At 37.1% G+C, this 26608-nt stretch overlaps 1 protein-coding gene and 1 long non-coding RNA gene across 2 annotated transcripts in view; one reads left to right on the forward strand and one right to left on the reverse strand.

The window, feature by feature from the left end:
* The window catches only part of LOC126959367 (NF-kappa-B-activating protein-like), a 135913-nt gene that overhangs the window by 65770 nt on the left and 43535 nt on the right, over positions 1-26608 (forward strand). The window lies entirely within an intron of this gene.
* Positions 1-26608, reverse strand: part of LOC126959375 (uncharacterized) — a 44930-nt gene that overhangs the window by 10938 nt on the left and 7384 nt on the right. The window contains exon 2 of the long non-coding RNA XR_007727510.1: positions 19875-19957. This is a non-coding gene — a long non-coding RNA (uncharacterized LOC126959375). The remainder of the gene's footprint in view (positions 1-19874; positions 19958-26608) is intronic.

The following is a 26608-nucleotide window of genomic DNA, read 5'->3' on the forward strand; positions in this document are numbered from 1 at the left end:
TTCTAAAGGATGATATGGATACTCTATGATAAATAAGTTTGAGAGCCAATGAATAAAACAAGGTTCAACCAGTTGTTTTCTTGCAGGATTTCTTAAAGCCTTAACGAGGCTAATGTGAGCTGCAAATATCCAAGAATAGTATGGCTTTCCAATACTGATTCAATTAAGGGTTCCTGTTTCCATGAAGTAGCTTACTGAACTAGCTTTCTATGGCAGAGTCCTGTAGCACATTGGTTAGCATTTTAGCCTAGAACATTTCCCTAGTGAGCATTTCCAAACTGACCAATAACCCTGATAGGATTCTTCATGTACATGTAACATAAACCAACTTGCCTTCCCAGGTAGAGTCCTTGAGCACACAGTCTACAGATGAGCTCTGAATTCAAACCACAAATAAACCCTGAATCAACCATGACCTTGGGCAGGTTCTTGTGCCTCACTGAACCTTGGCTTCTGTATGTGTCAAGTGGCAAAAATGAGGTCCACCTTGCAGGTTTAATCATGTGCAAACAGCACCAAGAAAAGTGTCTAGGATTTCGAGATACCCACAAGAGGCTAACAACACAATTGAGAAGTCAGGGAGGGCTAGGAGAAGTTGATGCGTCAACTGAATCTTGAAAGATAAATAACATTTATTGAGGAGGAGAAGCTGTGGAAACGACACAGGAAGGCTTCCCCTTCCAGGACTGTGGACTCAGTAGAATATGTAAGAGGTGACAAGACACTTAGAATTCCTAATATATTGGAAATGGCTGAGGTGTAAATTTGTGAGTTTGGCCGCTAGCATTTTTGACAATATCATTTTACCTGACCCTTCAAATTACATTCTAGCTCTATTTTGAAAGTGAAAACCAAATTTGTCATTTCTAAACCAGAGTATTTACTTTTTGGTTGAAAGGGGGGAAATATGTTATGAAATAATGGAAAAATGACCCATGAAAGGGTTTGAACTTGTAGCTAACATAAGGAAAACTAAGCCCTACCCAATATTTTGGCTCTAAGCAAATCTTGAAATCAAGTAAGGATTCACAGTGTTTTATTATTCTTTTCCTTCTCAAGCCAGAATAATTAGTTTTAGGAAAGAAAATACAATAAAGGCAAGTATTCTCTGATTGATATTTCCATTTCATTTTTCTCTGCTTCTCATGTTCTGCCAAACCTAGGAATGGAATACTGTTGAGCCAGAAGAGACAGGGAGATGATAAGAGGACAAATGAGTGTTAGATTCGGTGTGTTAGATTCGGTGTTTCATGCCTCAAAAATGTCTTCTTTTATTTATACGTGGTAAGAAGAAGTGAAAAGGCCTTAGGCAGGATATCTGACTCTCTGCAAACTTCTAAATTTCTAGATCATGTGTTTGAATCTAGAATATAAACAGCATAGGTTAGGACATTTTCATTTGAACAAAGCTTTGTTATTCCATTTTCCATTGTAAATGATGCCTTGTATTTTGGCCAGTTAACAGTATAAAACGTATAAACCATTTAAGATTTACATTGTTCTATAGACTAGACTACTCACTAGAATAAAACAACCATGAACAAAAGAAAGAAGAGAAAGGTGGGCTTAGTAAATTCATACAGTACTTAGGAAATTCACAAAATTGAGTTCCCAGGATCTTGGGAAGGAATCCTGTGAAAGTTTTTAACATTTTGTTAAAAACCAGGTTTGCTGTATTTATGTCCTCAATTCATGAGCTCATTGTCAGCTCACCAAATATAAATGTACAGATAACAAAGTGGTACTATGGTTGCTAAATCTTGGATTATGTAGGTATAGTATTATAGAGAGAGGATCAGGCCAAATACCTAGGCAAGTGATCTGAACTTTCATTCTCTGCTTTCTTACACTGAAAGAGAAATAAAGCTCACACTTTCTATCTCCATCACAGAGAGTTTGTGAAAACTAAATGAGATGATGAATGTGAAAACACTTTGAAAATCATAGTCATATAATTAATATTGATACTATTATTACTCAATTCAGTCACTTTCTAGATCATCTGGCTGCTCACTGAGAATTGTCCTGAAGAAGGGAAGGCTGAAATCAACTGCCAAATTAAGATTCAGAATTAATCTGTGAATTTTTTTTGTTCTACCAGATATCCCTGGTAATTGAAAGTTGATGTATGATTCCATTTGTAAAAATGGGAAGAGTAGCTCTGACACTGACTTACTAAGTTTTCAGTAAAACAAATGTACCTTTGATGGGTTTAAGATAATGAGACCTGGAAAGGCAGCCAGACAAGCACATTTGCTCTTTTTAGCTTTGTGGCTGAAGTGTGTCTATAGCCAACATGAAGATGCCATAGAATGCCAGGTAAACACTTAACACAATAAAGTAGTTCCTCCCCAGAATGTTCTCAGCTTGTGCCTACTCAACCCCTTTGTTCTGATAGAAATGTTTCCGAGACTCACTGAATTATACTTCTGTAAGAAGGGCATGTTCTGAAGATTGGAGATGACCAATGCTGTATTTCCTCCTAGTGTGATTGTCTCAACTAAAAGAGTAAAGTAGAAACTCCAAGAGAGGCCAAAGAAATGTCACCACTGGTAAAGAGTCCTAATAAATGCATAGATTTAGAACCTTATTTATGTTGAGATTTATTTAGTGAGCACACTTGCCATCTAAACTGTTTCTTTTTGCTGGTTTGATAACTCCAAAGACCTGACTGGTTGTAAAGGGTAAAGAGTTGCTTCATTCACTTACGATTCAGAGTCACGTTTCTTAGACTTGGATAAAGTGGTAATAATAAAACACTTACACCAACACAGTCAGATCTTTGAGTTAAGTGGCTTTTAGCATTGCCTTTAGCTAAGTGAGGTTGAAAAATTGTCCTGAATGAAGCCTGGCCAAAACAAAATCTTTCTCCCGGTGGCCCATTAGTTGCCTTCTTTCTTATATGACCCTTAGGTCATATACCTTCAGGGAATTTGCATATCTGGCCAACCATATTAAGATATTTTACACTGATGTTATATCTAGCCAGAGATATTATTTCTTTGCTTAGGGCAGATTCAGATGGGCTGTTTCACCAAATCTGGACATGGGAATTTGTACATAGTAAATCATTAAACGGCCAAGAGAATTCCTTATATTGCCAAACAGGAAGAAAAAAACAGCAAAAAATAAAAAACCTTTATTTTGATGGCATTCATGCCAAAGTGAACGATGCAGGCTTTTAACAGAGAATGTGGCAAAAGAGGCCAGAACACCCGCAAGAGGTATCTCTTACCTCTTCTTTTCTCTTCAGTGTCTTCTCTGCATTACACTCAAGCTAGTGGATTAAAAGCATGGCTTACATGCTGTGTCAGCTAGAGCCCTAGATGTTCCATAGAAGTCACTGGAGATTGCCATGGTCTTCAATGAAGGAGGAGCCAAGAATTTGCAAAGTCGGTCTCTGCTCTCAAACACAGAAGTTCTGTTTTTGTATACTGCATACATTAGACCTCCACTTTAAACTTTTGTTGAGAAAAATAAATGCCTCCTGAAAATAGTAAAACTTGAATACTATATTTTCAGAGTCCAAAAGCACTGCTTTTCTACTGGGCTGTTGCTTTATCTTGCTATGGCCAGCACCTAAACTGACACTCAGAGCACACACTGTATACATAGAAGATGTGCCTCCAATTAGTTCTGAAATATTTGATGTGTCCAAAGTCACTGAGTAAATGGGGCAGATGGTCCTTCAGATTCTACGTTGTGTGTCTGGTCCACGCATGGTCCCACCATTGCATGTAATGGTCCATAAAGACTTGTAATGGACACTTCCAAGTTTGAGGTTGTAGGTGCCAGATTTAGCAACTATTTGGCACATACTTATATTAACATGGTATTTGTTTATCTGCAATTTGATTTTAACTAGGCATACTATTTATCTGCTAACCCTATGTAGTAGAAAAGTTGCAAGGATTGAGCAAGTTAGTATTTGGTGAAGAAATTAAATCACTCTCAACAGACTATATTTTAAAGAACATGTCAGGTGAAGACGACAAAAATGGTAGTTTTGAAGACATAGTCAATGGTCAGAAAAATTTGTTTTTGGTGTTCTGTTTGTAAGAACTTGAAACAATAATATATTTGTAGCCAGAGGTGGCCAAAGCACATGTTTGGGGCACCAGTGAAGCAGGAGAGAAAGATCAGCTTAGCAGAGCTTATCAAGAATTTTGCAATCAGAAAATCCATCAAGGCAGTAATAATTTGAATTTTAGGATTTCACATGTGCATGCACACACACATAATAATAATTTAAAATAGTTTTGAAAAAGAATACTTAAAAATGTTTATCTGAAAACCTGGGGAAGTTGAATTTGCACACCCCAAATCACCATTCATTTTTGTTTCTTTTCCTGGGAAGATTGCAATTACAGGCTCCAGTATATAAACATATACACCGGTGGTCCTGTTCTTAGCCCTTCTTTCCTGTCCTAGTGTTTGAAAGCTGTTCCGTACCACTTACCCCACTCACTGCACTGTGCATTGAATGGCACTTTCCTCCTCCAAGTTATCATGGTCTTCCTGTTCTTTTTTATCCTAAGTCCCATTCTCCCCAACCCTATGTATCTCACTTAAATTGTTCAGAAGTGCATCTTAGACTAAACTCATCCATATTTAAGTATGGCTGTATTGACACATTAACTCTCACAGGCACGTTTGCATTTTTAAATTGGAGATTGAGCTAATCAAAGCAAGGATCCTGGATACAGTCATTTGAGAACAGGTGGGTTGGATACCTTCTTCCTTTTATCCATTTACACAGGAAAAGGCCTTGATACATAAAAGTGTATGTAAAAGCACCTTAAGAGTATCTATTTGTCACAGAATCGAAAGTTCAAGTTAAAATGGTCCTTTTAGTTTTATCTGCATGGAGTAAGAGTTGAGGAAACATGGATAAATTTGTTGGTGAACTCTGCTATTAAACTCAAAAATAGCTAATTTGCCACCTGTCTTTTATTAATAAGTTAAAAGAAAAATCCTGAAACTACTTAAGGGTGAACTTAAATTTTTTGGCACTGTCTTCTGGGTCCAAGGGGAAAAAACATGGAATGAGGTTGAATTGAACATTCTACTATCAACCATCAAATCACTGATCCCACTGTCCTCTTCACACAGAGTCACATAAAGTGTGTGTTATACACACGCAGAAGCCATTTAATCCATTTGTTGCATTTTAAAATTGCATCCTTTTTGCAAAGCCTCTGGGTAGAAGTATAATTAAATCATTCATTACAATATATTCTTAAAATATAACAGAAACCATAGTAACAAATAAAAACCTCACCTCTAAACCAATGCATTTTATGTTATTACTTCAACTGGAGGCTTTACCTTGTGCAGCTTCGTTACAGTTTAGGTTTTACCTCATGGCCTATGATATAATACTGGGGCTCTATCTGAACCTATGAGAGGAGTGAGGAAGGGAGCCAGGAGTGCAGGCATCCTTTTCAGAAAAATGCATCTGGTTTTTGTGAACACAAATTGAGACAATGTATGACTTTGGCTTTTTTAAAAAAGGAAATGAATATAGATTTAAAAACCCCTTATCAAACTGTTTAAGCTGCTTTAAGGGAAAAGAAACAAACAGGCACATCAACCTTCAGAGTCTGTGCTAGTATTTCACACGCTTCCTAAACTTTGATTCAGATTCACCTTTCTTATTTAGCACAACTAATATTTGCATATCTTAAGGTTTCCCTTTTTTGTAACCCTAACTTTGTCTGTTTCTGCACTTTACCATAAATTTGTATTTTTCATCTTCTATGTTGGCTCATATTGGTTGAAACGTACTAATGCATGCTCTCTGATGATTTGGAAGCATCAATTTCTCTATATAAAATATGGATGCATTCTAAAACAATTTAGTTGAATTCAAACTGGAGATACACATATATGTATATGTATACATATATACATTTGTGTATGTTAATACATACATACATGTATACACACACGTGTATACATATATGTGTTAGGCAATCTTAACACCAACTAGAACAGTACATTAGTTGTCTATTTCTGTGTAACAAATTAGAGCAAACTTAGCAATTCAAAATGATACATTTATTATTTCCCAGTTTCTGTGGGTAAAGAGCTCAGGCATGGTTTCACTAGGTCCTGTATTTCAGGGTCTCTGACTAGGCTTCCACTGAGACGTCAGCTGGGGCTGGGGCCTTGTCTGAAAGTCCCACTTCAGGGAAATGATCTACTTGTAAGCTCATTCAGGGTGTTAGCAGAACCTAGTATCTGGAGAGCTGTTTGACTGAGGACCTCCATTCCTTGCCAACCTGGCCTTTGCAACATGATCACTTATTTTATTAGAGCATATAAATCCAGAAGGCAACAGAAAGAGTCTGATAACAAAAGGAAGATCTCATCTTTTGTAATTTAATCATGGAAGTGAAATCCCATTACATTTATCATATTCAATTGGTTAGAAGCAATCACCAGCCCAGCTCTCGCTCAAGGGGAGAGGGCTACACAAGGGAGTGAATACCAGAAGGTGAGAATCATCCACAAGGGGGATGGGGTACATTTCAGTTCAGCCTGCCTCAAATGTGTGGGTAAGAAAATGGTAGAGCAAAAGGTATGCCTCATATCTCCTTGTCAATAAATCTTATTTTAACTTAATCTTGTACAAAAGTTTTACAAAAATTTTACTCATGCGTATTACCTTGAGATTTTCTTAGCCACAGTTTTTACTTTTGTAATAACACAGACCTTACATCAAGGATTGGATCACCAATCCCATTTCCTCTTCCAGTAGAAAACAACTGTTTCTCAGCCTACTTTGCATGGAAATGACTGGTTCTAGCCAATGGAATGTAAGCAGAAATGATGTTTGGTTATTCCAGCCTGGCCGTGTATCTTTTGTGCTCCTTTCCACCCATGGCAACACAAGATGGAAAAAGCCTGGGTCCCTCGTTATTGCTCAGATGAGAGCCCCCAAAAGACCTGTGTGACCTGCATCAGAATATGACTTGAGGCTGAGCACCGTGGCTCAGGCCTGTAATCCCAGCACTTTGGGAGGCCGAGGCAGGCAGATCATTTGAGGTCAGGAGTTCAAGACCAGTCTGGCCCACATAGCAAAACCCCATCTCTACTAAAAAAATACAAAAATTACCTAGGTATGGTGGTGTGTGCCTACAGTCCCAGCTACTTGAGAGGCTGAGGCAGGAGAATCAATCACTTGAACCCAGGAGGTGGAGGTTGCAGTGAGCCAAGATGGCACCAGTGCACTCCAGCCTGGGCAACAGAGTGAGACTCCATCTCCAGAAACCAAACAAAACAAAACAGGATACGACTTGATCTAGCAATTATCTGTATTTTGTCCCCTGATATTTATCCTGATCTATTTAGACCCCAGAAGTGCTAGTAGTGATTGTCATGTACAAATATCTCACCAAATAAGACACTCATATTTCTATAATAATAATGCTGATACCCAACCTTTATTGAATACTTGGATTTGATTGGTTCTTTCCCAAGCTTTTACATACATTAAACTATTGGATACTCACAAAACATATGGACAGTGATATCATCCCAGGTTAAAGATGGAGAGAACACCTTAAATGAAAATCACTATAGGGTAAACAATGCATATGTTTGGAACATACACTTCTAGAAGCTGTTTAAAAGTAAGGGTGAGACCACAAGAAAATTATGGTTGCTAATTTGCTCTGCATAAGGAAAATCACAAGAAATTTGAGATACCAGAAGGAAAAAGTCCAGAAGAGAATAAATAAGAGAACAAATAGAAGTGAGTAGACAGTGGTAGAGAAAAAAGGGTTCTGCTGGGAGCTATGCGTTGTAGGGCCTTTCCTTCACCTTCTCTAAGAAATCTTTCATAATTTTCACATTGCTTACCAATGTATGTGTGTGTGTGTGTGTGAGGGGGGTGTCTGTAATTGTATTTGTGTATAAGTAGGTTTTATTAGGAGATTTCGAAAATCATGAAAATGGTAAGTGCCAAGATCAGGCCACAGTTGTCTACATGACTAAAGTGAAGTACAGAAATTCTAACTGAAGAGATCAAGGATATGCAGCCATTCAACTGAAAAGTCAGATTTCAAGATGCAAACCCAGATGAGTTGGGCTCTAAAACCTCTCTCCTTAACCTATACACTGCAAACTCTCTCTTCCTTTCTACAAAAATTGCTCTTTCTGACCAGAAGGAAAATTTTAAGAATGATACATAAATAAAATAAAAGGAAGAAAATATGATTTAGTTCCAGAACCAATACAAAAATTGGAATAATCAGAAATTAAAATGGAAAAGATATGTTGCATTTGAGAGATGAAGGCCTGAAATAATAGTCAGAAAAGAAGAACATAGATTTTTGGAGATGTAGTAAAAATATCATGAAAGGTCTTGGCAGTCATTTGGCCTTTAGTGTTGAGGAAGAAGAAGAAATCAAAGATGACTTTGAGGTTCTTAAGTCCAGTGCAATGAAATCAGATGATTTCTGATCAGATAGAAAGATGCAGTGCAAATGAATCAAGGTGAAAAAAATAGAAATTAATTTTTCATTCAATTAAATTGAAACATTTATTGAGCCCTACTACAAAGAAATATATTTGACATTGTCCAGAGTCAAGTGATGCATAAATCATGGCACCTAGAAGGTGAGTGTGATGTTGTTTCGGTGGTTGAGTGTGAGATACCTTGAGGAATTTAAGGAGAAATTCTTAGAGGTGATAATTTTGTTGTCTTCTACATAGAAGAGCAGTTTAAAATAATGGAAAGGATAAGATTACCCAAGGATGGAAACAGCAACTGCTATAATTTCATCTTGAAATACAGACTAGATGCTATACAAAGGGCTTTGGATTAGGATTAGCTAAATTATTTTCTATTCTGTTTCCAGTAAATATATACGACCTTGGAAAGTTGGATTAACAGCCATCAAAGGGTGATGAACTAGGTAAATATAAGGGCCTTTTTTGCTAACTATGCTTAGCCATGAAAAGATGAGACTTGACTTTTTATATGTGTAAAAGATATGACTAGGTCCATATATTAGCCAGGAAAAGGCAATAATGTTCTATGTAAACAACCTCAGAATTTTAGTGACTCAACACAGTAAATGTTTATTTCCTTCCCATGCAGAATCATTCTGAGCAAATTTGCATTTGTGCAAATTACTGGGGCAGTGGTCCTTTAAGCAGACCCCCGATACTAATCTCTTCATCTAGAACGTTGCCCTCCTCATGACCATGACAGAAGGAGGAGCTGCGGGTGGTTCAAATAATGTCAATAAAATGCTTCAGTTTCAGGTGACACAATCACGTCTACTCATATTTCACTGGACAGAACTGGTCACATGGCTACAGTTTTAACTTCAAGGGGGCTGGAAATATTTCCTTCCAGGTAGCTGGCCATAGGGGAAAGTCAAGTATTTGTGAGCGTAAGTAACAGAGGCTGTCATGCTTACTTGATGGTTAAAAGTAGAATAAATTCCCCCCACCCTGCCCCCATTTCAAAGTTTTCCTGTTCTAAATGCAGTTTTACTGAAGCTCTGAAACAAGCTATTTCCCTGTCCCCAAATCTCGCTCTTTCCCCATCCAATCCATTAGAACCTACCTTGGAAAGCAAAGCCTCCATCAGAATATGGTATTACATGACATTGTAACCTTTTTCCCCTCCAGAAAACCACCCTTTATGAATAAAACATGGGTGACCTTTCAAAACTTAGCAGTTGTACTAGGTGATTGCATATTAACAAGCTTTTTGAAGAAATAGGACAGGCACTGTATGTTTCAGTTAAGGATAGATAATGGAACTATTCAAATAATTTATTATTTTATTCAATATGAAGAAATGCAACAACTATTTTACAAAGTCTGCTTACACTTCTCTGAGTATAATTGTATGTGACTTCCCATTTATTTCAATTGCGTATGTACCATTACATTGAAGATTCCCATGGAAATGACAATTCTTATCTTCTTGATTTTTTTTTTTTTTAATTTTTGGCTAAAAATCTCTGGGAAAAAAAAATCTCCAAGGTTTCTTTAAGTAAGAAGCAAAGTAAGGCAGATTTATACAAAGTGGAATTGAATCTCCTGACTACAAACACAAATCTGCAGGTTTCTCAGTACCTGGCATAGAGAAAATACTCAATAAGTTATTATTGAATAGGAAGAGTATTCTTCAAGGCTGAACAACAGTGAAGGTAAGGGGAGTTTTTCTAGAGAATTCCGTCAGTGTCATGAGGAAATATTTAATCAGATCACACAAAAAAGACAGTTTCAGTTTGGGCTCAAGGGGAGAAATGCCAAGAGGGGAACGAATGAGGTGAGGAAGATTGAATCAACCCCTCAATAACATATAGTTAAGAAAAGGCCTCTGCTCAAGGCAGGATGTTTCTAATTCAATTGTTTAGGAGAATTATTTTCAAATTAGACCCTCCTGAGTTGTAGGGTTCTAAGCGGGGATCTCAAGAAGCCTTAAAATAGAGCAAGGAGTTATCTACATCCAGGGAAGCTTGGTATTTGTCTCTTTATAAAAAAGGGGTTCAACATAAGATTTCATTTACAAAAAGGTCCTACTGGTAAAAAAAAAAAAAATACATGTTTTAAAACCATTTGTTCAGAATATTGTAGTTCTCTTGGGCAAAATCGAACACACTGGTAATGATCAACATAATGAGAGGCAAGGTGCAAAGATATGTGCTTTCCTTTTCCCTCAATCTTGTTTCCATCCTCCCTCAAAAATCTCCAAATGTGTGCTTTTTTAGCTGCAGTGACATACTAGGATACAAAGGCTTAGGCTTTATTCTGGTGCTAGGAGGTAAATCAAGGGGCTTGGAGGGGCCATGTGACTCCCATCACAAAGAAGAAAGGACAGAACTTCATAAATGCAATAACACTGTTAGAATTACATGAAAACAGTTCTATGCAAGTTATGTTATGCAGGTCATAGTTTTATTTTTTCTGTCACAGTGCCAAATGTGTAGGGTTAAAAAACTGTCACAGACACACTGGTGACACCACCGCCAATTTCTCGCCATCTCTCCCCTGTATTATAGTCTAACTATACCTGGCTGAGCACAGTCACCAGCCAGTTTGGACAACTCATTTGAGCTCTTGACAGTTCAGTATCTTCATCTGTGAATACAGAATATACTAGCCACTAAGCTAATGTCTGAGGAACTATTCTGAGAAGCAAGATATACAGTTATTATTATATTTGCCACTGTTGCTTTTGGTAAACTAGTCTAATCTCTTTGGTACATAAACTCAGACAAAAATCCTTTAACATTTTGGGCGGTTTTTAAAAAAGTTACGTGGGTCTTTTAAACTTGAAGATCTGCTCAAGTAGAAGATATTAACAATGCAGTTTTTTAAACTTACAAAACTGAGGGATTATTTATTTAACTGATGAGGAATAAGGGTGGGAAAGTTTTGATGCTGCTCGATTTAATAAGAGACTACTACTTTACAGGCAACAAATGTTTTTGTCAACAACATATGCTTTAAGATTTTCTTTAAAAAATACATACATTTCTGGTCGGGCGCGGTGGCTTACGCCTATAATCCCAGCACTTTGGGAGGCTGAGGTGAGTAGATCGCCTGAGGTCAGGAGTTTGAGACCAGTCTGGCCAACATGGTGAAACCCTGTGTCTACTAAAAACACAAAAAATAGCCAGGCACGGTGGCTCATGCCTATAATCCCAGGTACTCATGAGGCTCAGGCAGGAGAATCACCTGAACCCGGGAGGTAGAAGTTACAGTGAGCCGAGATCAAAGTCATTGCATTCCAGCCTGGGCGACAGAGTAAGACTCTTGTCTCAAAAAAAAAAAAAAAAAAAAAAAAAGGAAAGAAAGAAAAGAAAAAGAAAGAAAGAAAGAAATATATACATTTCTGGAACATTTGTTTATGTGGACCTCAATAAGGTAAATACTGCAGTATTTTTGCAGTAGCAGGACTAAAGGATGCCTGTCACCCAGCCTTGCTAGAAGATGGGGCCATAAGAACTCTGATCTTTGTATCACCTAGTCTCACATTCAGGAATGTAACAGGGGGAATGATTCTTGCAGCAGGCAAGCATGAAGGGATAGAGGTAGGGCTCAGAAAAGTTGGAGAAGGTGCCAAGAGAGGAAAGGAACTTTCTGAGGGTGAGAAGATTGAATGTCTTCAGGAAATTGAAGGATCTCGTTTGAGGGAGGCACTTTCCTTGGAAGGGGCTTGAGGGCTTTTGTCTTCATTTGGGTAATAAGCTGTAGGCTTTACCTGTATTAAAGGAGCTTGTACCATTGCCTGTGCCTATTGACCACTAGAATGTCCTGCATTGACCACAGTCAATGAAATCACCATCACTCTTGTGACAACTTTTCAGTGTTTAAGGCCACCAAATGGAAATGATCAGTAAATGCAGTTTAAATCCTACAGAATATTTAAAAAGTAGTTAATACAGGTTCAAAATTATTAAGCACAAATAATAATTCAACACATAGATATAGATTGTTAATCATATAGAAAACAATGTATAAATAACTCATAGAACTTTTGATTAATCTTTGCAGGGCTCAATAAAGCCATTTACAGACTTACATAGACATTGAAATCTGGGTCTCCTTTCAAAGCTGTAATACTCTTAAGTGGAAAAATACTATTTTTAAATTATTTTTGTACTGATCAAAATTAACTTAGCATTTAATATTTATTAAAATTTCTGGAGTATTTATGTATTATAAATATACAAATATATAAAAATGTTCATATATATATATACACACACAGATTTTTGAAATTTCTTAAGTTATCAGTTATTCTCATAATTTCAATGGAAGGGAATTGATTACATTTCAGCAGTTATCAATATATCCCATTAGGGATTTTACCATAAGACTTCTTGAATTGTTTAAAACTGAGGGCTTCATTGTAATGGTCCATCTTCCCTAGTACTCCTTTAATTCAAGTATATTGGTAACTTCTTCCTTTCAATCCTTGAGCATAAAGTAGGCAATTCCATTTAATCTACAATTATGGCAATAAGCCTCCTAACTTTGTTTTGCTGGGCAGGCTTGGATAAGATTGCCTCTAGGTGGCTCGATGCTGCTTCATCTTTTTGCTATATGTGCTGCCTCTCCAGAGAGCTGGGAATAGATAAATCTGAGCATTGAGAAGACAAAATCACTTACATTTGTCATTTTAGCATTTAGGCTCCTAGGATTGTCTAAAGGATTCCTGAGATATAAAATAAAGACATTTCTGTGCAAGAGGGAGTGGAGGAATGTTTGCATGCCCCTTTCCCTAATGTACACAGCATCCACAATGTTCACTCTGGGAGCCAATGAGGGGAGGAAGGGAAAGAACACTACAAGGGGCCCGCTTGAGAAGTTTTCTCCAATGTGTCATTAAGGTGTTTCAGAGCATCTGTGTGGCTGCCACATGAACTGGATGGGAACACAGTGTAATCAATTTCAGTCGAGAGCACTAATTTATCACCTTGCCATCTTTTATTGCAAGGTAGAGAATCTCAATCTCTTGTTCACTTGCTCTCTCTCTCACACACACACACCTCTGCACGTATACACACTTACCTCCTATACACACTTACACACTCTTACACTTAATATATCTCATTTTTTAAAATATCAAACTACCAAATAAGAAATTTATTTTCTTTTATGCTTTTAGATAGTTTGAATTTGGGGTTGTGAAGATAGTTGTTTAATCAGCATTTTCCTTTGATATATGGGAGGTTTTTTTTTTTTTTACATGGTTTCCCTTTGACTCCTAAAATAAGTTTGAGTACGATTACAATATTAATGTAAAGCTGGCTCCCAAATAAGCTCTCTGTCAGCAAGCAAAGTCTTTAGCTTCTTAGAGCTCAAAATCCCAATCTATGGGGACAATTTAATAATGCGGCTCAAATCTTAATTCCTAGGGTCAATAGGACTACTAAAGTCAAACTTTAAAAATGGAAACGTAAACCCTTCAAGCACTCAGAAGGAAGCACTCGTGACCATACACTCTCATTTCTCTCAGCATCAACAGCCAGAATATTGTCATCATAAGTTATACCTGGAAGTCCTGAGGGGTGTCCGGCATGACAAGTCCAAGGCAGAATCCCTTATCAGATAGCGAACAGGGGAAAGAAGAGAACAGCACAGGAAGGAGCATGAAGAGAGGGCTTTAACTCTCCACAAATAAATTTTGCAAATCTTAAAAGTTCCCAAGGCTCCAAGCAAATGTTGAGTTATTTTTCTCATCACTGCAGGTAGAATTTGAAGGAAACTAGAAAAGCAGCTGGGATATTTTATTGAGCTCCTATTTTTAGCTTTTTTTAAAACCAAATCTAGATTTCGTTTTGCCATCCTGGCTACCTACAATTTTTATTAAACCATGCAATGACTATCTTCAGAATGTGCCTTTCCTGGAACTCTGAAAATTGTGTGTGTTATTTATATTATGATATGCAGCACCTCTCCCAACAAAAAAATAAAAATAAATCTTTTTTTGGCCACTGGGGCCAAAGTTCATCTGTCCACCCTAGATGTGTTTTTCTTCAGAATCCTTACAAGATCTCAGTGTTTTTTTCATAAAATCTAAAATCCCACCACAAACATCTTTTTTCCCTTTTAACTCCTAATATATTTTTTCTGCAAGCCCTGATGTTCTCTCTCTAACTCCCAATATTTCTCCCTAGACCCCAATTTCCTAACCAAAGCACATTACTGATCTGATGCTTTCAACAGCCTGGTAGCACATCAATAAACTAAAGATTATTGTGCTTTGTCAGGTTTTATTTTGTAACATTATGGGAAATTCTCCGCTGTCTTGGATGAGTGCATAAACTCTGATTGCTTGACAATTAACAGAGCTAGTAATAGAAAAGGCAATGTAATTTACCTTCATACAAGGGATCTCAGTTAACAAAAATTAAACTATTGAACTCTCCTCTCCAAGGAAAGGGATGTCGCCTCATTATGGTAAAAAGAAAAACAGATTCCAGTGGCAAGTGGGCCCTCAGTCTGGCTGGGTGAATTTATTGTTCAGATTATGTGTTTTTCTGACATGCATACAAAATTATGGCTTTTAAACTGGACGAAACTCTCTCTTCATTAAATGAGTATTTCCCCCCTTTGGTACTATAACTCAAAGAGAACATTCTAGATAAATAATGTCAAGGGGGAGTATCTTCGTGTGCTTCATGGGTTGAATGTTGAGGACATTCCTAATCTGCAGGGCTGGAGTACAGCTCTCACTCTCTCTCTCTCTCTCTCTCTCTCTCTCTCTCTCTCTCTCTCCTGCACTCTCTGTGTCTCTGTCTTTCTGTATCACAGCACTAAAGAAGAAAATATACAGTGTAATTAAATACAGAGCCATCACGCTAAAAGTGAAGAACTCCCACAGAGGAGAGCGCTGGGTTTTACAGACTCCCACGGAGACCATATGAAGCTTGTATTCAAAATGGCATCTGCGGCTTTGAGCCTGCCTTCTGCCCTTTCAAAGAGTTCTGCTTAGTTTAAAGAAATACTGTGTTTGAACACAGACGTCCCGAGAACTTAGGAAGTGGAAAGAGAAGTGGAGCCTCTTCTTCCCTCTTCCTTGAGATTTCAACCTCTTTTATCTGTTTTCTAAAATGTTTTTCAGGCCCTCCAAACATTCCCAGATTGGATGGCTAGAATCATTGGTCCCTTGCCTTAGGCTAGGTAAATGATGAACAACTGTTGGACTCTCAAACCCTGTAATATCTGTTTCTGCCTTCAAGAAGTTTATAATCCAGTGGTCAATAAACTATGGCTCAGAGACCAAACCCAGTCTGCCATCTCTTTTTGTGTGATCTGTGAATTAAGAAAGGTTCTCACATTTTTAAATAGTTGGGAAATTTTTCAAAAGAATATTATTTCATGTCACGTGAAAATTACATACAATTTAAATTTCAGAGTTCATACATGAAGTTGTGTTGGAACACAGTCATTCCATTCATGTACATATGGCGTACGGCTGCTGTCCACATATAAAATGGCAGAGTTCGGTAGTTGTGACAGATGTTGTAAGGCATGAAACACCTAAAATATTTACTGCCTGGCCCATTACAGAAAGAGTTTGCAACCCCTGTTATAATCTCATGGAAGAGCCACTACTAATAACCGTAAAACAATAAATGAGCAATGGAAGACAGTATGTTCCTAATTGTTAAATGGGAAGATGGTGGAAAATTGCCATTTTAACTGAGAAGCATATATGTCTCTGAGATTGCTTTTGTTTGGAAAAGCTGTCAAGAAGCAAAAGAGGACAGGAGCCAATTTTAAGAAATAGTAAGTTTTGAGTTGATAGAGAGTGGCAGGAAAGACGTTTCAGGGTGGCTAGACAGAGCAAAAATGAGATCTGGCATGGCAGGAGTGAGGCTCCAGGAAAAGATGTTTGTGATCTACAATGAGAGCGAGAAGTCTAGGTTATTTAAAATATCAAGGGTAAATGAGTTGTCTTCTGTTCTGATTGTGATATTTAGGAATAGAGGGTGAATCACTGAGAAAAGAAAATGTAAAATTTAAAAGTAAAATCAAGTTCAAGGGAAGTTAGGCTGGGGAATTAAAGACATATGCTCTATGTCATTGAAACAGTTAATCCTGTTTCAAAAGATGACAAATAACTGACAAGAAACAGAGAAGCATCATGAGCAAGGAGGATCTTATTTACATATAAAATAAGCTAAGAAGGTGGTAGGATCCTAAGGTAAAAACCATAGGAGCATATCCACCATGTTTTATATTGCATTTGGGTCATTTTTCTGTAACCATTGTTTAATAGGATGAGGTAAAGGCTATAATTTTAATTATATGGTTAATTCCAAACAATGATCTAATAAAATCACACCGCATGAGAAAAACGCAATGCACAGTTTTACACCTGGCTATTTCCAGTTTAAAATAAAACAAAGGATACAGGAAGTAAAGAACATTATGAGTTGTTTACTAGCTCAGGCCTCTAAACCGCAGTATATTGGAGAAGTATTTTAAAATGCGATTAGCTTTGGTATTTAACTAGAAAGTAATGCAAAAGAAAATAATTATGAAATTATGATATCGTTGCATTCAATTTGATTTGTCATGTAATTCAAACATTTGTCTTATTTCCTTTCAGTATTGGAGTTTGGACAACTTCAATGGCCATCTTGACTTTTATTTACTATCTGTTTTTTTTCCCCACAGAAGGCTATTTGACTTTATAATATTATTGCATTATTTTAAAATAGTTACCTCTTTCACTTATGGTTATGGTGTGAAGAATGGAAAGAAGCACATAAATATTTTATTTCCAGGTGTTTAAGATGCCTTGCATAACTCAGGAACAGAGAAGTAACAGAAAAGTTTTGAAAGCAGAGCTGGGGTGCACTAACCCAGGACACAATGGAAAGACAGAATAGTTATGTGCAAAAGGAAATGCAGCTAATTAAGTATGTGGAATTCAGTTGAATGAACTCTAAATATTATGTGTATCTAAGTGTATGCAGAGGGTGAAGGGAAGTGGAGTAACTTCAGTGTTCATTGATTCTCTGGTTAAATATTGAGCACGTGCTCTGTTCTCAGAACTGTGTCAAGCACTAAAGATACAGAGGCAAATGAGACAGAGACTCTGTACTCAAGTTGTTCATAGTCTATCGAGAAAGATAGACAAGGAATCAGAAGATGAAATACAGAGTGATAAGTGTAATGTTAAAACTCATCAGTCAGTAGACTTGCAGAAAATGTCTACTAACTAAGACCTGGAGGCAGGAGTGCAAATCATTGCAAAGACTTGGGAACGCCAATATGAGAACATCTCCCTTCCCTATTCCCCCTCTGTTAATCCCCTTGGGGCATAGCAAGTACAGTTGTGTGCCACGTAGTTCCCCTAAGGTTATAAGGAAGCTGAAAAATTCCTATTGCCTGGTGGTGGTGTAGCTTTTGTAACATCTTAACAGTATAAACAGAGCACATTACATTTTCTATGTTCCGATATGGCTAGATACACAAATAGCATTGTGTTACAGCTGCCTACAGCATTCAGTACAGCAATATGCTGTACAGGTTTGTAGCCTATGCCATATAGCCTAAGTATATACTATGCTATAGCATCTAGGTTTGTGTAAGCACACTCTATGAAGTTACCATGGAGTGAAATTACTTGATGAGGTTGGGCGCAGTGGCTCATGCCTGTAATTCCAGCACTTTGGGAGGTTGAGGTGGGCGGATCACCTGAGGTCAGGAGTTCAAGACCAGCCTGGCCAACATGGTGAAACCCCGTCTTTACTAAAAATACAAAAATTAGCCGGGCATGGTGGCACATATCTGTAATCCCAGCTACTTGGAAGGTTGAGGCAGGAGAATCCCTTGAACCCAGGGGGCGGAAATTGCAGTGAGCCAAAAAAAAAAAAAAAAAAAAAAAAATTACCTAATGATGCATTTCTGAGACTGTATGCCTGTCGTAAGCTAGACATGACCATAGTTTTGTGTGGCAGCAGTTTACAAAGCAAACACTGAGAATGTGAGACACGAATCAGCTCTCCTGTCTCTCTACAACTTTTCTTCCTATTTATACTTTTTTCCTCTCTCTCCCAAAATATAACTGTGAAAACAATGTCATTGAGACGGGGGAACTTTTAGTACCAATCAGAGGGATTTATAAGTCTTTAAGACTAGAATCTACCCCCACAAACAGTAATATGTTTAAAGAATGAACAATCATCTTAGAAAAAAATTTAAGATCATTGTAGACTTGTTTTTGAAGAATAGGGAGTACATATTGCATTTAAATATCTAAGAATATTCCTTTGTTTGGCTTTCACAAATATTTAGTTGTGATAATTTCTGTTTGAAAGGGGAAAAAAATGTCTTCACTTTGTCCCTAATCCACAAACACAGTCCAGGATGAACTGGCCGGTGCTAATGCAAGGCCATAATTGAACAGTGAGCTTTCAAGCTAGAGAGTAGTTCCGAAGTTAGATAATAATGAATGTTATGGATTTGTGCATTGAGATTTAAAATTGCCCTATGCTGTCCTGAGCCTCCTTACACAGGCGAATAATAGGAAGAGGTTAAGATGAGGGCATTAGGCCTAACTGGTGAAAAGTTCTCCTCTTCTCATGAAGAACAAACCTTTATCAGATGTGTTGAAATCTCCTACTTGACCCTTGTCTAACCTTCAGCCCCAAATGCACAAAGTAAGATAGAGCTAATCCCAGAAAGCAGGTTTAAACAAACAGCTAACAGTCTACTACATCTTTGAGAAGTCTGATTTTCCTACTTTCCTTACACACATGCTGCTTGGGAAACAAGAAGCCTATGACTTGGAGGTGGGTCACGGAGTCCTTGTCTGGAGGTTGTAAGACTCATGGCAGCTGTTTGCTCACTGCTGTCCAAAATATCTGATTGATTTTTACCTGACTTTTCTGGAGCAAAAATATATGTATGGTTCTGCAATCTTCACAGATTTTTATCATATGTAAGAACTTTTAAATTCCTGACAATAATATCTTACTTAACCCAAAGCATCCTCATTCATTTAGTTGGAAAATTGTAATAGTTGGATATTTTTTGAAATTGTAATGACTGTCATTGTATGATGCTAACTAACAGCTCCTTTTATTTAAAGCTTCTTTTCTAAGGCTTTAGATTTCTAGTGTAGGTAAAAAGGAAAAGTGTGAACCATTTCTTACTCAGGGTGACTTTTTCAATAATACTGAAATTGAGATAATATTCTTGCTGTAACAAAACATGTAGGAAACTGTACCTTCTGATTCCATTTAGAAGGTATTATATAATAATTATAAAAAGCAATTGCAAAATTATCCATTAGTTACACAAATATAGATACTTAGATATTGTATGTAGAGTTGCTACTTAAACAACACAGGTTGGACCTGTGAGGGTTCACTTACATGCAAATTTTTGTTCAACTCTGCCATGCCTGAGACAGGAAAACCAACTTTTCCTCTTCCTCCTTTTACTCAGCTTACTTGACCTGAAGACAAAAATTATGAAGACCTTTGTGATGACCCACTTCCACTTACTAAATAGTAAATATATATTCTCTTCCTTATGATTTTCTTAATAACATTTTTCTCTAGCTTACTTTATTGTAAGAGTACAGTACATAATACATATAACCTACAAAATATGTGTTAATTGACCATTTATATTATTAGTAGTTAAGTCTTCGGGGAGTCAAAAGTTATATGAGGATTTTCAACTCCACAGGATGTTGGCAACACTAACCTTATGTTGTTCAAGGGTCAACTATGTTTAGATATAACCTACAGATTGCCTTGACTGACTGATGAAATCTATTGCTACATTAAAAGGAAAAAATCCATAATTAACATTCATTCTTACATTCTTACACCAAGGTTCTTTAGAATGAGCTTTTTTTTCTTTAGAACGAATTTTAACGACATGCATTTTTTTTCTCTCTGTGTATGTGTGTGTTTAGTCCTTTCTATAATGAGTATCTGAGACACTGAACTCTGAACTCTGCATGCCCTATGAAGCCCAGTCTGTGAATAAAAAACGGTCTTGTTCATGTAGTGTTAAATGCCATTTTTTTTTTTTTTTTTTTTTTTTGGCAGTGATGATGGGAAGGGATGCACAATCTTTGGAATTGATTTTAAAACCAGTAGTTGCCCTGAAATACCAAAGGTTCACTTCATTCATCTGTGGCCCAGGCCCGGGAAAAAGCACAGTGAAGAACCTAGAGCCCTTTGAGGATGTAGATGGAAGAAGACACTAGACCAGCAAGATGCAGTCGAAGAGGATCGGGGGATGTGAGGGTGTGACCTAAGCAGGAGGCTCATCAAGAGAATAGTCTAGGAAACTACCAAGCTACAGGATTCATGACCCTCAACCTCTCACTGGGAATTTCTGATCCCAATTAAGGAGTGAATGGTAACTAGGCCACAGGGTTTCTAATCCTAATGTAGGAATTTGTATAAAGCTGTATTCCTACGTTTTTCAATCTGATGCTTAATAATTTGAACCCACAGTAACACCCAAGGATGTGTCTAAAGTCTGTGATTGATCTAATTGTCATGTTTTTATAGGCAATCTTTCTTTTTCTTTATCCTTGAGGTGTTGTGATAGCAATACCTAGGTGCTGACTTAATTACATGTATCCTAATTAGTACTTGACATAACTTTTGACTACTTGACTTATTTCTTTTTTCTGAAAATTTTTCACTCTTTGTCTCTTAGAATATTGACTTTCCACAAGTCTCTTTAGTTTCTACTTGTGGGACTTCCCTCACATATATATTAGAGCTGCTGTTTCTATCCTCCAAAGCTCTTAGTCCTTTATCCATAATTTCTATCACTTTATGTCTCTGTAATTTTTTTCTGTCTTCCAGTTCTCTAATTTTATTTTCTATGGTGTCTAATCTTTTCCAACCATTTTTTCAGTATTTTTCATTTTAATGAGTAGACTTTTTTCAGAATTGTACTTAATTTTTAAATATATCAGATTTTGTTTTATAATACCTTATTCTTGTTTTGTGAGTGTTAGCCCTTCTATTGCATCTTTGACACAAGTAAAAAAAAGATGTGTTTCATCTTTAATTTTGTAACTTAAGTAAAACCTTTATGGTTGCTGTTTTCCTTTCTTTAGTTTCTCTGAGTGAATTCACCCATTTGGGATGTATGCATATTATTTTAAAAGGCATTGCATCTCCTCAAATTTTGTAATTCTTGATAGGTGAGGTTATCTTCCACTAGTTATCTCAGGTAGAATTGCAGGTGCTCTCTATAATGCAGTTTTGAGAATGCTTCTGCCCTATCCCAAAACATATCATCTCTAATCTAGTTTTAAATTACAGTCTTGAAATTCAAAATATCAATCCTCCTGCAATGCAGGCTAAATGTCCCAATCTCATTTTAGTGAATCTTTTTCTACCATAGTCATATATGTGTTGCATATATCTGGGCTAACCCTCTAACTGGAAGGTAGGAATATTGAAGTTCCTCATCACAGATTGTGAACCTGTGTTGTAGGACCAGCACTAACTGTCCGTAGAAAACTCAATTTTAGATTCCTTATATGCATGAAGCCCAAATCCTCAAATCTAGTTTTTCCTGCCTTGATATTAGAACTCTAGCCTCATTTCCTATAGCCAGACTAAAAATACCCCATTTCTGCACTGTAGACTTTGCTGGTTTATATACTCCCCACCAATAGGTTTTCTTTCTGTTTCTAGCCTGTGAAGATTTCCCATCTTTATGGTTCAGCTCTGTCATGGATTTCAATGTTATATGTTAAAATATTTTATTTAGCCTCTCTATTGTTTGAAGTAGGAGTGGGGAAGCTTTAGCCTGTGCTCAGCTGCCATCTTGACATGAATTCTTTTTCAACTAATACTTATATATGAGTCTTCCTCTTGCCTTCAAATAACTTGACTCTAATTTTTGTCTAGGGTATTTAATCAATCTATGATCGCTTAAAGTGGGTGTAAAAGAGAATAAGTTACAATGATCTAAAATGTAGATTTAGTAAAACAGCCTAAACACATCCTTCATCCTTTATTGAGGTATTGGCCCAATATTGATTTGAACTGTAAACAACAGCTGCTTTATCTCTTACAAAGACTTAGTAAGAATGCCAACTTTTATTAGAATGCCTGTGTGTGTGTGTGTGTGTGTGTGTGTGTGTGTGTGTTTGATAATATGCTAAACATTTGAAAAAGGCTTTGTGACTTATTAGTCTTCTTTGGCTTGCATTCTCTTCATTCTGAATATTTTCTTTCAGCATTTATTAGTACAAAAATTTTAAATTATTCTTACTTATGTAAATTCACTCTTTCCAATTAGATAGGACATTTTTTGAAGTACAGGCAAGCCTCACTTAACTTTGCTTTGCTTTATTGTGCTTCACAGGTAGTGCAGTTTTTACAAATTGAAAGTTTGGGGCAACTCTGTATTGATCACGTCTGCTGGTGCCATCTCTCCAAAAGCATACGCTTTTTTGTGGCTTTATGTCACATTTTGTTAATTCTCACAGTATTTCAAACCATTTTTATTATTATATCTAGTGTGGTGATCTGTGATCAGTGACATTTAATGACACTATTTTAATTATTTGCGGCACCAAGAACTGCAACCATGTAAGAAGATGAACTTAACTGATAAATGTTTTGTGTGTTCTGGTTGATCCATCAACTGGTTGTTCTCCCGTCTTTCTCCTTCTCCTTGGGCCTCCCTATTCCTTGAGATACACCAATACTGAAATTAGGTCAACTAATAACTCTACAATGGCTTCTAAGTGTTCAAGTAAAGGAAGATTCCCACATCTTTCACTTTTAGCTAAAAGAGAGAAATGATTAAGCTTAGTGAAGAAGGCATGTCAAAAGTCAAGATAGGGCAAAACCTAAGCTGCTTGCACCAAACAGCCAAGTTGTGAATGCAAAGGAAAAGTCTGTGCAGGAAATGAAAAGTGCTACTCCAGTGAACACATTAATGATAAGAAAATGAAACATCTTTATTGTGAATATGGTGAAAGTTTGAATGGTTTGGATAGAAGATCAAACCTGACATAACATCATCCTTAGCCAAAGCCTAGTCCAGAGCAAAACCCTAACTCTCTTTAATTCTATGAAGACTGAGAGAGGTGAGGAAACTGCAAAAGAGAAGTTTGAGGCTAGCAGAGGTTGGTCCATGAGGTTTAAGGAAAGGTACTGTCTTCATACCATAAAAGTGCAAGGTGAAGCAGCAAGTACTGATACAGGTGTTGCAACAAGTTATTCAGAAGATCTAGCTATGATCATTGATCAAAGTGGTTAAACTCATCATTGATCATTGATCAATGAAGTGATAAGATCATTGATGAAGGTGGCTAAACACCAAACAACTGATTTTCAATGTAAATAAAACAGCCTTATATTGGAAGAAGACCCTTGCCTTCTAGGACTTACATAGTTAGAGAGGAGATGCCAATGCCTGGATTTAAAGCTTCAAAGGACAGGCTGACTCTCTTGTTAGGGTCTAGTGCCACTGGTGACTTTAAGTTGAAGCCAATGCTTATTTACCATTCCCAAAATCCTAGGGCCTTTAAGAATTATGCTAAGTCTACTCTGCTTATAGTGCTCTTATAAATAAAACAACAAACTCTGGATGACAGCACATCCGTTTAGAACACGGTTTAGTGAGTATTTTAAGCCCACTGTTGAAACATACTGTTCGGAAGAAAAGATTCCTTTAAAAATGTTACTGCTCATTGACAGTATACCTTGTTACCCAAGGGCTCTGATGGAGATGTTCAAGGAAATTGATGTTTTCAGGCCTGCTACACAATGTCCATTCTGCAGCTCGTGGATCATGGAGTAATTCTGACTTTCAAGTCTTCTTATTTAAGAATTATGTTTTGTAAGGCTATTGCTGTCATAGATTGTGATTTCTCTGATGGATCTGGGCAAAGTACATTGAAAATCTTCTGAAATGGATTAACAATTCTAGATTCCATCAAAAACATTACTGATTCATGGGGAGAGGTCAAAATACCAACATTAACAGAAGTTTGCAAGAAGTGGATTCCAACCCTCACAGATGATGTTGATGAGTTCAAGACGTCAGTGGAAAAAGTAACTGCAGATGTGGTGGTAATAGGAAGAGCACTAAAATTAGAAGTGGAGCATGAAGATGTGATTGAATTGCTGCAATCTCATAATAAAACAGAAAGGGATAAGATGTTGTTTCCTATGAATGAGCAAAAAATGTGGTTTCTTGAGATGGGTCTGCTTATGGTGAAGATGTTATGAACATTTTTGAAATAAAAACAGAAGATATAGAATATTACACAAACGTAGTTGATAAAGCAGTGGCAGGATTTGAGAGGACTGACTCTAATTTTGAAAGAAATTCTATTTTGGGTAAAATGCTGTGAAACAGTGTCACATGCTACAGAGTCCTATTTCATGAAAGGCAGAGTCAATCAATGTAGCAAACTTCATTGTTGTCTTATTTTAAGAAATTGCCACAACCACCCAACCTTCAGCCACTACATCCTGATCAGTCAGCAGCCATCAACATGAAGGAAAGACTCTCTTCTAACAAAAAGATTATGACTTGCTGAAGGCTTAGATAATTGTTAGGATTTTTTAGCAATAAAGGATTTTTAATTCAGGTGTGCACATTGTTTTCTAAACATAATGCAACTGTACATTTACTAGATCACAGTACAGTATAAACATAACTTTTACATGTAAAACATTTATATGCACCAAAAACTTTGTGTGATTTGCTTTATTGCAATATTCACTTTATGGTGGTGGTCTGGAACTGAACCGGCAACATCTCTGCCGTCTGCCAGTATTCCAACAACTTGTGGAATTTTGAATCCGAAAGGAATGGGTGTCATTATCCTCTCTGATATTTCCAGGCAAAGATTCACAAAACTGTACTGCTCTATGACTATTCTCCACTCTGACTAGTCCCCTTAGAAATTTATATCTTAGTCATTTGTATTCTGTTTTTCTCACATTCTCACCCCAGACTTGGAATTTTGGTAATGGATCTAGTTTGTAAGGACACAGTATAGTTTAGGTTGAGAAAGACAAATTTCATCTGGTTTCTCACTTTATAGGTGAGGATACCATATCTCAAAATATTTAACTGACATGACCAAGTCCCTGGTGTTAGTGGGTAAGCAAGTGACTAAAACCACACTAGTGTCTCCCAGTGTTTTTTCTTGCCAGTAACCTACTCTCTATCATATGTTTGATATCCAAGTGTTATGACAAATTGCTCCTCCAACCCTTTGGGTATCCTAAGGAAAGTATCAGTGGAAGTTTAGAATTACCAGTTGTTTTACTTTTGTAAATTTTCAAGGCATAAAGCACTATCTGCGGGTATCTAGTATACCTATATGAAATTTCATGCTGGCAATTATACATTTGACGTTAGCTAATTCTAAGACTAAGTCTAGTTCCTTGTTTGTTTGTTTGAGACAGGGTCTCACTCTATTACTCACACAGGATGGAGTGCCATGGCATAATCACGGCTCCCTGCAGCCTTGACCTCCCAGACTTAAGTGATCCTCTCACCTCAGCCTACCGAGCAGCGGGGACTACAGACACCCGCCACCACACCTGGCTAATTTTTGTATTTTATTTTTTAGAGACGAGATTTCGCCATGTTGCCCAGGCTGATCTCGAACTGCTGGGTTCAAGTTATCTGCCTGCCTCAGTCTCCCAAGGTGCTAGGATTACAGGCATGAGCCACTGTGCCCAACAGACCAAGTCATTTCTTCCCCTGCATTCACTGTATGAGATACTGAACTATCAATAAATATTTAAGAAGGTATATTTGATTTTAGAAGTATTTATTAATTTAGTTAACAACCCTTTGTTAAACAACTACTATATTCTAGTTACTGCCTGTCATAACCTGGGTTCCTCAGGAGACAGAGCCTCAGACAATGGCTTAATGTGCTCCCTTTGTCATGAAGTACAATCCTAGGAAAGCAAAAGTGAGAGAAAAAGAGAACAGAGGGGAAAAGAAGAAGAACCCATATTAGGGTTTCTTATGGAGCTAGCTATTATCACTGATGTTGTATAACTGCTTTCCAAGAAATCACTTAAATGGTTGTGCCTCAGAATAGTTACATCTAGAGGAGGAAAGAAGAAGACTTTATCCA

This window comes from Macaca thibetana, chromosome 7 (assembly GCF_024542745.1).
Source record: "Macaca thibetana thibetana isolate TM-01 chromosome 7, ASM2454274v1, whole genome shotgun sequence".
NCBI classification, from domain to species: domain Eukaryota; kingdom Metazoa; phylum Chordata; class Mammalia; order Primates; family Cercopithecidae; genus Macaca; species Macaca thibetana.